The sequence below is a fragment of the Euprymna scolopes genome, chromosome 25 (genome assembly GCF_053919585.1).
Source record: "Euprymna scolopes isolate OS-2025 chromosome 25, ASM5391958v1, whole genome shotgun sequence".
Classification (NCBI taxonomy): Eukaryota; Metazoa; Mollusca; class Cephalopoda; order Sepiida; family Sepiolidae; genus Euprymna; species Euprymna scolopes.
The window spans coordinates 76,230,755-76,242,801 of NC_136506.1; positions in this window are offsets into that span (position 1 = coordinate 76,230,755).

The window sequence follows — 12,047 nt, forward strand, 5'->3', positions numbered from 1 at the left end:
AGGCATTTGGGCTCATGGATTTTAAATGTCTGAGGGAGTGGCACTCGTCTGACAAGACGTTGCAATCATCATGTATGTATGTGTGTATTTATGCATGTATGTACGTATGTATGTGTATGTATTTGTACAGCATAATCACGTTGACACACCAGTTCTCATCTGAACACCGGAGTTAAGCAACGCGGAGCCTGGCTATAACCAGATGAGTAATCATTTGGGAATACTAAGGGCTGTATGTGATCTCCGCTTATCTTGGCATTGTTTCCAGTTGTCGGGAACCCCCACTTGTCACTGATATTTAATAACGCCGACTCAGGAGAAGTGTGGTTTGAGATTGCGCAACCCTTGTCACAAAAAATTGCACGCGTAGGTAGGCTTACAGTGGGTATATATAGTCTGTCAAGACTGAAGGAAGCTACCACGTATGTGTATGTATGTGGGCATTTGTGCGTATGTGTGTGTATGTATGAGTGTAAGTGTGTGTACGTATGTATGTATGTATGTATGTGTGTACATGTGTGTATGCAGGCTTGTCCGCGCAAGATGTGCAAACCGAAGGTGGCTGTTGTTTAGGTCACGGTAAGTGCGTACAAAGCAAGGAGAAAACATCTCACGCAGTTTCGCCAAATTAAATGGAATTCTATTTAGAATAAAAAAAAAAACTGAAGAAGACTGAAATAATAAATCTATAAAAATACGAGCAATAATAGAATCAGCCACAACTTAAAACGAGAAATGAATAAAAATAAGAAAATAAAAATAAAAATAAAAAATAAAATAAAAGTTGGCAAGACTTTCACAAAAGTGTACTGAAATTTTGGTCTAAAAGTTTCCAGCAATTTCGACGAATCCTGTTCTGTAATTAGAAGCTCTTTAGGTGAGATAATTGATTTTTGAAAAATGTGTAAAACTTCAATGCATCTATATATAAAGTTCACAGTTATATATTTAAATAAATATTAACAGTTTTATACCAACGGACACTAGTGTTTTATGCTTATGCTATCATCAGTATAGGAAGTAATAATTACTGCTGATCAGAAGACCCATAACAAGTCACAAAGCCACCCTTGAATATATATATATATATATATATATATATATATATATATATATATATATAGTCATCCACATACAGTACTGTTTCGCTGTTTCACAGCTCATCATATATATATATATATATATATATATATATATATATATATGTGTGTGTGTGTATGTTTGTGTGTGTGGGGGGAGGGATAGACTATTTAAGCGAAAGCCGGGTATCCAGCCCGCTAATATCTCGATGTTTGTTTGTTTACGAACAGGCAATTTGAGCACTATAAAAGTGACTGTATGTCAATGACTACAAATATATTTTAAGCCCCCTCTTTGGGTAGAGTCGTAAATAATCTCACCCGCTACTTAATTGGCTGCTCGTTTTTTGTTTGTTTACGAACAGGCGATTTGAGCACTATAAAAGTGGTGGCGGGTGTCTATTTAAATAGACATTCCGACGAGTTATTTACGGGCGTCGATACCATGGTCGAGTGGGGGAACTGCCGACTGTCAACACGACGATTCCAGGTTCAATCTTTGGTTTGGGAGAGATGCTAGTCGAGCGGCACTGATGAGTTGTGATACAACGAATCAGGACTGTATGTCGATGACTACAAATATATCATATATATATATATATATATATATATATATATATATATATATATATATACAGGGTGTCTGGGAGAAAGATTCGTATACCTCCTCGCATTGACTTAATTCACAATACATTGTAGTCTACATTACATTGTAATCTACATTACATTGTAATCTACATTACGTTGTAGAGAATCTACCGTTGATTTTATAAAATTTATTTGTATACAACGGCTCGAATTAAAGTTTAAAATGCAAGAGTCGAGTATCATGGTTCACTTGTACTATAGAAAAATTCATTTCAGACACGCCCCTGTCTTTTTAAAGAGCCTGCTATTGATTTTATTCGCCGGGCCCTTTTGCTTGTGCGGGGATAAAGTGTCTCAAATGCTATGTTAGGCTGTGTAAGGGGGTTAACTTTAGTCAAGATTGGACTTTTCTTTCTTTAATCAGATTTTTTCGATTATTGATTTTTATTACTTATCAGAGGTATTCCGACAGAAAACCTTTCAAAGAACACTCCAAGACACAAAAAGTACATTTGTGTAAAATCCCCCCCCCCAAAGAAAAAGATGCGCAACCGTTTCGGAGTCCATACAGAACGAACTCACACACAGAAACACACACACACACACACACACACACACACACACACACACACACACACACACACACACACACAGAAATATGTATTTATGCATAGGTAGATAGCGATAAGACAACATAGAGATTCATTTTTTGGCCTTTTAACTAGGGAAAAGTGTAGTATCTGTTCCGATGTTATACTTAATGTATTCTGCCCTCTACTAGTGAAGGAGAAGTCCTAGATTAAATCAATTTCATTTTTTACCCAATCTAGAGTGTATCTTTACGAAAACTCGATTTCCTCCACATTAAAAATCCACCCTCTGTCTAAATCTGCCCACGTGGGGAGGTCAGTAAATAGGAACATCGTGAGTAACACGAGCATGTTATTTTATTTATAAACTTTACCATTTTCCTGTTCCTCGACCTATCTTAGTTAATGTTGTGTCTATGTTAGGAACCAGAAATAAAGAAAACGAAATGAATTGAGTAAACCTATATATTGTACTATATATATATATATATATATATATATATATATATATATATATATATATATATATATATAGTACAAAACTTTGTTGAAATTCAAAGATGTTTTCTTTTTTGTAACTTTTGTTTGTTTCATCTTGGATTTGTTCATTACAGCTGTTTCGTTAATGGGATGGCAATTTTATGATTTTATGCGTTCATAAAATTTTCCTGTTCTTACCAACTCATCAGATGTTGTTTCCATTCCATGTTACCAACAAAAAGTTGATTTTGTACACGATAAACCTGGTGTTTGGGGAAAAGCAATTCCATCCCCGCGTTGTTACAAGTCGGCCATCTTGGGTGTCATGCTAACCAAAATTTCTGTTTTTAACCTTGATTTTGTATTTTTTATTTTTTTGTTTTAATTTCCAATTTTATTTTTTTCTATTATTTATTCTTGCCTATTTCTTATAATTTTATTTCTACATTTATGCGTCTGTATTCTAATATTCATTTTGTTTGGTTTTGAACTATTATTTATTAGGTAATGTCTTTGTGTCAAGGGGAGGTCACTCATGGAATATATTTTATTACTAGAGTTACTTCCCTTACATCTTTTTCTTTACCTATATTATATGTTTTGTTTATTTCCTTTCTTTATTTAATTGTTTCTTTCTTTTTCATTTTATTTATTTTTACTTATATTTTATACATTGAGCTTCACTTGAAATTAACGGTGGTTCAGTTTTTATCATAACAATCTCAACCCGTTAAACGACAGCGGTATACATTGAAATTAACAATATTTAAAAAATAAACACACACATATATATATATATATATATATACATATATCTGTAGACATATATAATCTTATATTATATATCAATCCTTATTTAAGAAGCTCAATGTAATTACAGAGCAATATAGAGATTAAATAACAAAAAGTTATATTCCAAAATTCATGATGTTGACCATCTTATAATTTATTCCTTTAATTCAGTTGACTTATACAATTCTTGACAGTATCTGTTTCGTAGCGCAAAATCAATCACTGAATTATATCAATCAGTGAATCTATTATGCCCTTAACTCATCAGAAGAAATAGCAACAATCAATCCGTCAAAAAGAATTGAAGTATGATTTGAGATGATTAAAATCCGAAAATTGAAAGAGGAGCTGCAAATACCTTTTTAATTTTTCCATAACGCCATATTGAATTTTTATCAAACAAAGTCATTAAACCCAACTATTCGTACTAACTATTTTAATTAATTTATGAATCTTCTACCAAAATGTTCTATTTAATAATTAGTAAATTTATTAATTCTAATTTGTGTATACATACTTATGAAAATAATATCAACAAATTATAAACTATTATACATGTCTGTATATACGAAACTAAACTAAGCCAAAAAAACAAAACAAAAAACAAAAACAAAACAACAAAAAACCGATTGATCATTACGGTCGGTTATCATAACTAATACATTTATTTGGATTGAAAACCATACATAATTCAATTCTGTTAGCTATTATAATCAAGCTTATTCATCATTACATTTATAATTTTTAAAATCACAGAATTCAAAAAACTATACTTAAGTTTTGTCAAGTCAAAATATAATCTAAAAACTCTTTTATATCGTAATTATAAATAATTAAATTTACTTAATAAAATGAGGCAGAGTTACCTTCCTTGGAAAAAAAATCCAACGAAACATTAACTTCACCCATATTTATTTATTTAACCAACTTGTAGACATCCATATTCAACTAATAAGTAATTTTAATATAGTTTTAATGTCTTTCACTTAATTTTATTAAAAAAAAATTAAAACGATTTATATTATAAATTAATTCACCAATATTTACAATATAAAATGTTAGTATTAAAAATAATTTCAACCTATAGTCATAAGTTATTAAGTTATACTTCATATCTGCTAATGTTGAATTGTAAATTAATTAGTTACTTACATCTATTTTAGTTTTTATTTATTTACTAGCGGGGGGTACCCGGCGATGCCCGGGTGTTTGGAGGTGTGTGTCGTGTTAAATAAAAAAGAACCCGGGGGCGGGGGGTGGGGGTGAACCCGGAGCCCTGAGGCGAAGTTTGAAAATAAAATCGGCCAGCTAGAATGAGTTAGTGAAAGATGTTTAATTGACAGGTGCGCGGCTGGAAGTCGTAGGTTTGTTTGTTATAAGCGAATTAAAAAAAGAAAACGACGTTAACACTAAGCGGGAAAAACACACAAAAAACTAACGTAAGGCAAACGAACGATGAAAACAGAAAAACGAACACGTGAAAAATGGCTTAAATAAGCCTGTTTCGATATTAAAATTTAAAAAATCGAAAAAAAACAAAAAAAAACTTCTCACACCACGATTCGAACCCAAAACGTTTAGATAATGAACCAAGGGCTTTAGCAACAGAGCTAAGGCGACTTTCACAAAGTTTATTGGGTTTTTCAACTATTTAAAGTAAATCAGGTCACGACGTCATCTGACGCATGCGTAGAATCGGTGATTGTCACGAGAGGGCCGTTTTTGTTCCCCCTCTGTCGAAAATTGTCGATTTCGGGGTGAAAAAGTTAACGTTTTTGGCCAATTTTTCGATATTTTTCGAGCAAAGGATGGAGCTTCGATGTGATACCGAGTTTGTGAATTTTCGTCGCGTCTGTGGAAAGTTTTTAGCAGACATCCAAACATACATACATACATTTTCGCTTATATATATATATATATATATATATATATATATATATATATATATATATATATATATATATATATATATTTATTCATATTATTATCAATATCAGCCCCATCATTATTATTTATATTCACAGTAATATTTTTAATTTTATATTTCACAAACTTTACTCAATTCTACATACGACAATCTAGTAATAATAAATAAACTTGTTCCTTATTTAAGTATAATTATTTTTATCATTGTGTATATCCTAATTCTCTAATAAGTATGCTTCAGAGTTTCTTACTTGGATAACATGTTATCTTAATTATAATTAAATAAATGTATATTTAAGTTAAAACAAATTCTAATTTTAATTCTAGTTAATAAGATTTATAAATATTGTTTCGACGTAAAAGTTCTAGTCCATATCCAACTCAGGTTTTCCTTATACTTAAAAGCCCTTTCCTATGTGCTTTGATTAATTTTTTTTTAATTTTTTGTTTATTTATTTTTTTATTTATTTGTTTATTTATTTTTTTATAATTTAACTAATAATTCCGAAATGAGTTTATAGGTTCTTGTTAATCAAGCTAGAGATGGCCTGAGTCGCCGGGTTCGAATCTATCGACTGGTGTCAATCGTGACACCCTGCACTGAAGATTCCCGAAAGGATGAAACATTAGTGTCTGTAGGGATTTAATTATCATAATTATAGTAAATAATTTTATATATATACACACACACACACACACACACACACACACACACACATATATATATATATATATATATATATATATATATATATATATATATATATATAAAAATGACTTCTAAAAAACTTGCAAAGTCTATATGTACTCGGGTCCATATTCGGTCCGTTTCAAGTAAATCACTAAATTGGTGCGTTAGCTGTCAAGGTACACTTTTTACAGTATGTTGCAATGTTTATTTATGTTCATCCAGTACACATAACTGCGTATAAAGCTTTTTAATGTTATAATTCTGGGTGACCAGTATGGAAATCTCCAATTACGACTGCTCATTATATAGTAATACTTCGTGTTATAGGTAGAAACTATCTAAAGTCTGTTGATCCTTTTCACAAATTTTGACTCGGGGTTCTTTGATATGTAACAGAGCGTGGATCCGCATATGCCAGTTGTATGCAAATGACCAAGCCGTGTGCGAGGTGATATTACGACAAAAAAAGAAGGAAAAATATTATAAAAATAAGAATGTGTTCGCAGACCGATAATCACGCTAGAGAGAGGGCAGAGATAGACGTGTTATACATACGAGCCGAGAGCGGTTTAAACAAGAGACAAAGCGTTATTTTGAAAAGTACTTGAAAATAAATGCATGTTGTTTCAACGGGAAAGACTGAGACGAGTTATTTCTTGTCTTGGTTTCCTTGCGACTGTCCGCATACAACGTGTGAGTCCCGATTGTGGACATCTGACGACTATACATTTAAACCCTCCGTTTATAGCTTAAGTACGAAAAATAAAAATGCATGCAACATACATTTAATCCGTACATATTAGCTTTTAACTAAAATTAGGAAAAGAAAACCTTATTTAGCGCTGTTTTTTGGCATATATAAGTTTTTCGTTTATATATATAAGTTTTTGTGTTTGTATATATAAGTGTTGTGTTTGTATATATAAGTTTTTTGTTTGTATATATATAAGTTTTGTGTTGGTATATATAAGTTTTTTGTTTGCATATGTAAGTTTTTTGCTTGTATATGTAAGCTTTTTGTTTGTATATATAAGTTTTTTGTTTGTATATATAAGTTTTTTAATATATATAAGTTTTTGTTTGTATATATAAGTGTTGTGTTCGTATATATAAGTGTTGTGTTTGTATATGTAAGTTTTTTGTTTGTATATATATATAAGTTTTGTGTTTGTATATATGAGTTTTTTGTTTGTATATATAAGTTGTCTGTTTGCATTTATAAGTTTTGTGTTTGTATATATAAGGTTTGTGTCTGTATATATAGTTTTTCTGTTTGTATATATGTTTTTTGTTCGTACATATAAGTTTTGTGTTTGTATATATAAGTTTTTTGTTTATATATATAAGTTTTGGGTTTTTATATATAAGTTTTGTGCTTGTATATCTAAGTTTTGTGTTTGCATATATAAGTTTTGTGTTTCTATATAAAAGTTTTGGGTTTGTATATATAAGTTTTTGTTTGTATATCTAAGTTTTGTGTTTCTATATATAAGTTTTTGTGTTGTAATATATAAGTTTTGTGTTGGTATATATAAGTTTTTGTGTTTGTATTTATAAATTTTGTGTTTGTATATATAAGTTTTTGTTTTTGTATATATAAGTTTTGTGTTTGTATATCTAAGTTTTGTGTTTGTATATATAAGTTTTTTGTTTGTATATATAAGTTTTATGTTTGTATATATAAGTTTTTTGTTTGTATATCTAAGTTTTGTGTTTGTATATATAAGTTTTTGTGTTTGTATATATAAGTTTTGTGTTTCTATGTATAAGTTTTGTGTTTGTATATATAAGTTTTTTGTTTGTATATATAAGTTTTTTGTTTGTATATATAAGTTTTGGGTTTGTATATATAAGTTTTGTGTTTCTATATATAAGTTTTGTGTTTCTATATCTAAGTTTTGTGTTTGTATATATAAGTTTTGTGTTTGTATATATAAGTTTTGTGTTTCTATATATAAGTTTTGCGTTTGTTTATATAAGGTTTGTGTTTGTATATATAAGTTTTTTGTTTGTATATATAAGTTTTTTGTTTCTATATATAAGTTTAGTGATGGGACGATTGCATCATTTTTCCCGATTCCGATACAATTACCGATTTTGATACATTCCGATACTTTATAAATAATCTCTTTCTTTGTTTCACTCTCTCTCTTATACTACTAGTTGTTCTTATATACTAGTTGTTCCCGGCCACGCGTTGCTATGGCTCAGTTAGTTAAAATGGAACACATGTGAAAGTAGAGAAAAGTTTGATTCTTTTTTTCAAGTGAATGTACAAATTATTTATTTTTTAACAGATGTTAAGAAAATAAACAGAAAAATACTTCCATCATTAATTATGCAAATAAATAAATAAAATGTTGATTTAGTGTTTCAATATTATGCTTATAAATTACGATAAAACTTGATGAGTATGCGCTGTTTTACGGTTGCTGTAAAAATGGAACGGAAACTTAGATTCGTTTTAATCTTTCTTAATTTTTTAATTGTGCCCCCAAACGAATATAATCAAAACAGTAACATTCAACAATTGTACTTTATGTATATAAAGCACAAAATATTTAAAAAAAAAAAAAATTAAAAAAAAAGTTAATAACGAAAGGGAAATCATTCCATTTTTAAACGAAAAAGTCAGTTTGGTATATCTTTTTGTTATTTTTTTACATAAGTCCAGCTTACCATTCACATTGGAAATGTCGACATTTATAGGTTGTCGGGTACGTTTACAACGAATAAACACTCCAATCTAGTAGATGTATCAGAATTTTTGTAGAATTTTTTACACCCCTATCACGAAACTGCGAATAAAATATAAAAATCTCGTAATTTCTCTTTTAACAGTGGGTTGTTTATTTTCTTTATGGATTATACTTCCAAAATATACTATTAAAGTTGTTTTAAAAGTAATAGAATAGAAATATTTTTTTTTATTTAAAAAAAAAACAGTAATGAATTTTATGAACTCAATATTTTTCAATTTTTAAACTTTAAAAATCTATCAAAATTTTTCTATTGATTCTATTTTTACAATATTTTCAGGGTCAACGTGAAATTTTATGCTGTTTTCAATAAACCGAATATAATATAGACAAACGTTTTTTTTTAATCACGCCCCCCATTTTCAACTGTCTATTAAAAAGTAAATAATTAATTTACTCACCAAATTGAAGAGAAAAGGTCAATAAGTAATATATTCAAATTTAAAACAAAAAAGTAGTGTTTTTTTAGAAATTTACCTGTAAAGTTCGAAGTTTAAAACCTTTTTTTTAAACCACGTTGTTTGTTTTTTCTTTTTTTATGAAACCTTGGTCCTTGCTCCTTTAATTGAAAAAAAAATTAGGGCTTGAATTACATTTTTCGAGTATTTATAAGTGGTGAAAGACAGGGGGTAGAATAATTCACGCCTCCCATTTTGAAATGTCTATTAAAAAGTAAATAATTTATTCACCAAAGTGTTATATATCACAAATTGAAGAGAAAAGGTCAATAAATAATATATTCAAATTTAAAACATAAAAAAGTAGTGTTTTTTTTTAGAAATTTACCTGTAAAGTCCGAAGTTGAAAACCTTTTTTTTTTTAAAAAAAAAAACATGTTGTTTGTTTTTTTTTGCTTTTTTTAATGAAACCTTGGTCCTTGCTCCTTTAATTGGAAAAAAAATTAGGGTTTGAATTACATTTTTCGAGGAGTTATAAGCTTGGAAAGACGGGGTGGAATTATTCACTATTTTTCACGAAATTTCTGACACACCTACCAATCTACCCATGTTAAGAACGGCTTTCGGAATAGACACCCTAACCTTGCCAGAATACCCGAAAAGCTATAAAAGTTGACGTGTCGAATGTGAACGATGAGTTGGACGTAATGTAAAAATGTACCGAATTTAAAAGGGAACGAAATTCAAATTTCCGTTCCATTTTTACAACCGTAAAGCAGAGCATTCTATGCAAATTTTACCTAACTTACTGTATTAATGCTATTTTTTTAAGCAAAAAAATATTTAGGTTTGGCTATAAATTCCTAAACTCATTTCACCCTAAATAATTTAGGTGACTGAAATAGGAATCTAATTGAATCTTTAATTTCCTGAATAGTATGCGAGAATTCATTTTTTTCGAGTTATATCGAATTCATTAATACGGACTTTAGGGGCTGTTTTCGTAACGTTACTGTAAAAATTATTTTTTATTGTTACAAATTACGATGCTTTATTTATATGAAAAAAGCAAAAATAAATTCTCGGGTTTTTTATTTACTACTGAAAACCATAACTTTAGTAAAGGTATTTTTTGTTTAAACAAAATAAAACATTTTCACTAAGAGTTAAGTAAAAATAAATCGTTCATTATATTCTGCGATCATTATTTGAAAAATACTGCAATTTTCATTAAAATTGGTTAATTTCCTGATTTTTGGTGAATTTTAAGTAAAGGAAGGGGTCAAAATGTTCATACACTTTGAGCGTCGCCATTCATTTTGTGTGTACCTACCATTTTTCGATGAATATTTGATAGGAACGCGACCACGTGTGGTTAATTTAAATTAAATTTCAATCACATGGTTACATTATCAATAATCATGTGATTAAACCCATTGAAAATTTACCGATATTGTGAACACATTCTGTTTACATTAAGCCTGTAGTGTTTTTTTAGTGATAAAATGTTGGCAACTGAGATTTAAAAAAACCCCGCGAGATCAGTAGAAAGAAATGTCCAGAAAATCGCTAGATTTTTAACTTTTATCGTCTGAAATTTTCAAAAATCGTTAATTCCCCCCCAAACTCCATATTTTAACTTCCTACCATAAAAAATTATAAATATAGTATATTCAACATATAAAATGTTCCGTGTTTTCTCACTATATGTTTCTGGAATTATATTGAAGCGGTTAGCTCCCCAGAAGGCTTACATATTTTATCAGCTAGTTTTGCCTGTGTTTTTCAGAGAGGGTATTTTTTTTACAGGAAACATCATAAACTCAAACTTTTTATAATAAAAGTTAAATTGAAATGTACTGCAAATTAAACATCACAATAATGGTGCAACATATTTTGAAATTAGAAAAATAAAAAACAAAAAAACTTTGTTTTAGCATATTAAAAGTATTTAGGTTGGTAGATAATTAAATTCTGCTGTATTGGTATAATTTTTTTTTTTTTTGCTGTTGTTTCTTGCTTTTTACAATTTTCGACTAAATACTTCTAAATAAAGCAGGGTTTCTTAGATCGTATTTTAAACTAAACTTCGGAGGTTGGAATGCCCCCCGCACCTAAAATGTACTTGGAAAAATCGATTTTATAGCGATATTTAAGAATGGTTAACCGAAAAAGGTGAAAAACAAAACAAATAATCAATAAATAATTGTTACCAAAGGCAATAAATGCTACTTTTTTTCACTTACATGAATGAGTTTATTTTATGTTTTAAAGTATTTTCAAGCGCTTTTCTTTATTTTTTAATCTAAAATTGCGGGTGTGTGGGTGCCAAATATCTCCAGATTTTCTAGAATTCCCACTAGATTGCAAACGAAATCTCCAGATCTAGCAGGAAAACCGCTAAATTGTAACACTGGTCACGTGACAGGAAGCGGTAATAAATAATTGTCCCTAAATAAAAAAAATGGCACATCGGTACAAAGAAAACACCTATTTATCATAGAAAAATTAAGTATAATGTTATAATTAAAAAGAAATATATAAAAACACACATGGATATAGTAAACATATTATACCAAAACGTGGAAGCCATCCGTTCAGTGGGTTTTTAGACTATTAATTGCGAACGAACCAAGAATTACATTTATATATATATATATATATATATATATATATATATATATATATATATATATATATATATATATATATATCGGTAGTAATCGTGTCACTCTGCACTGATG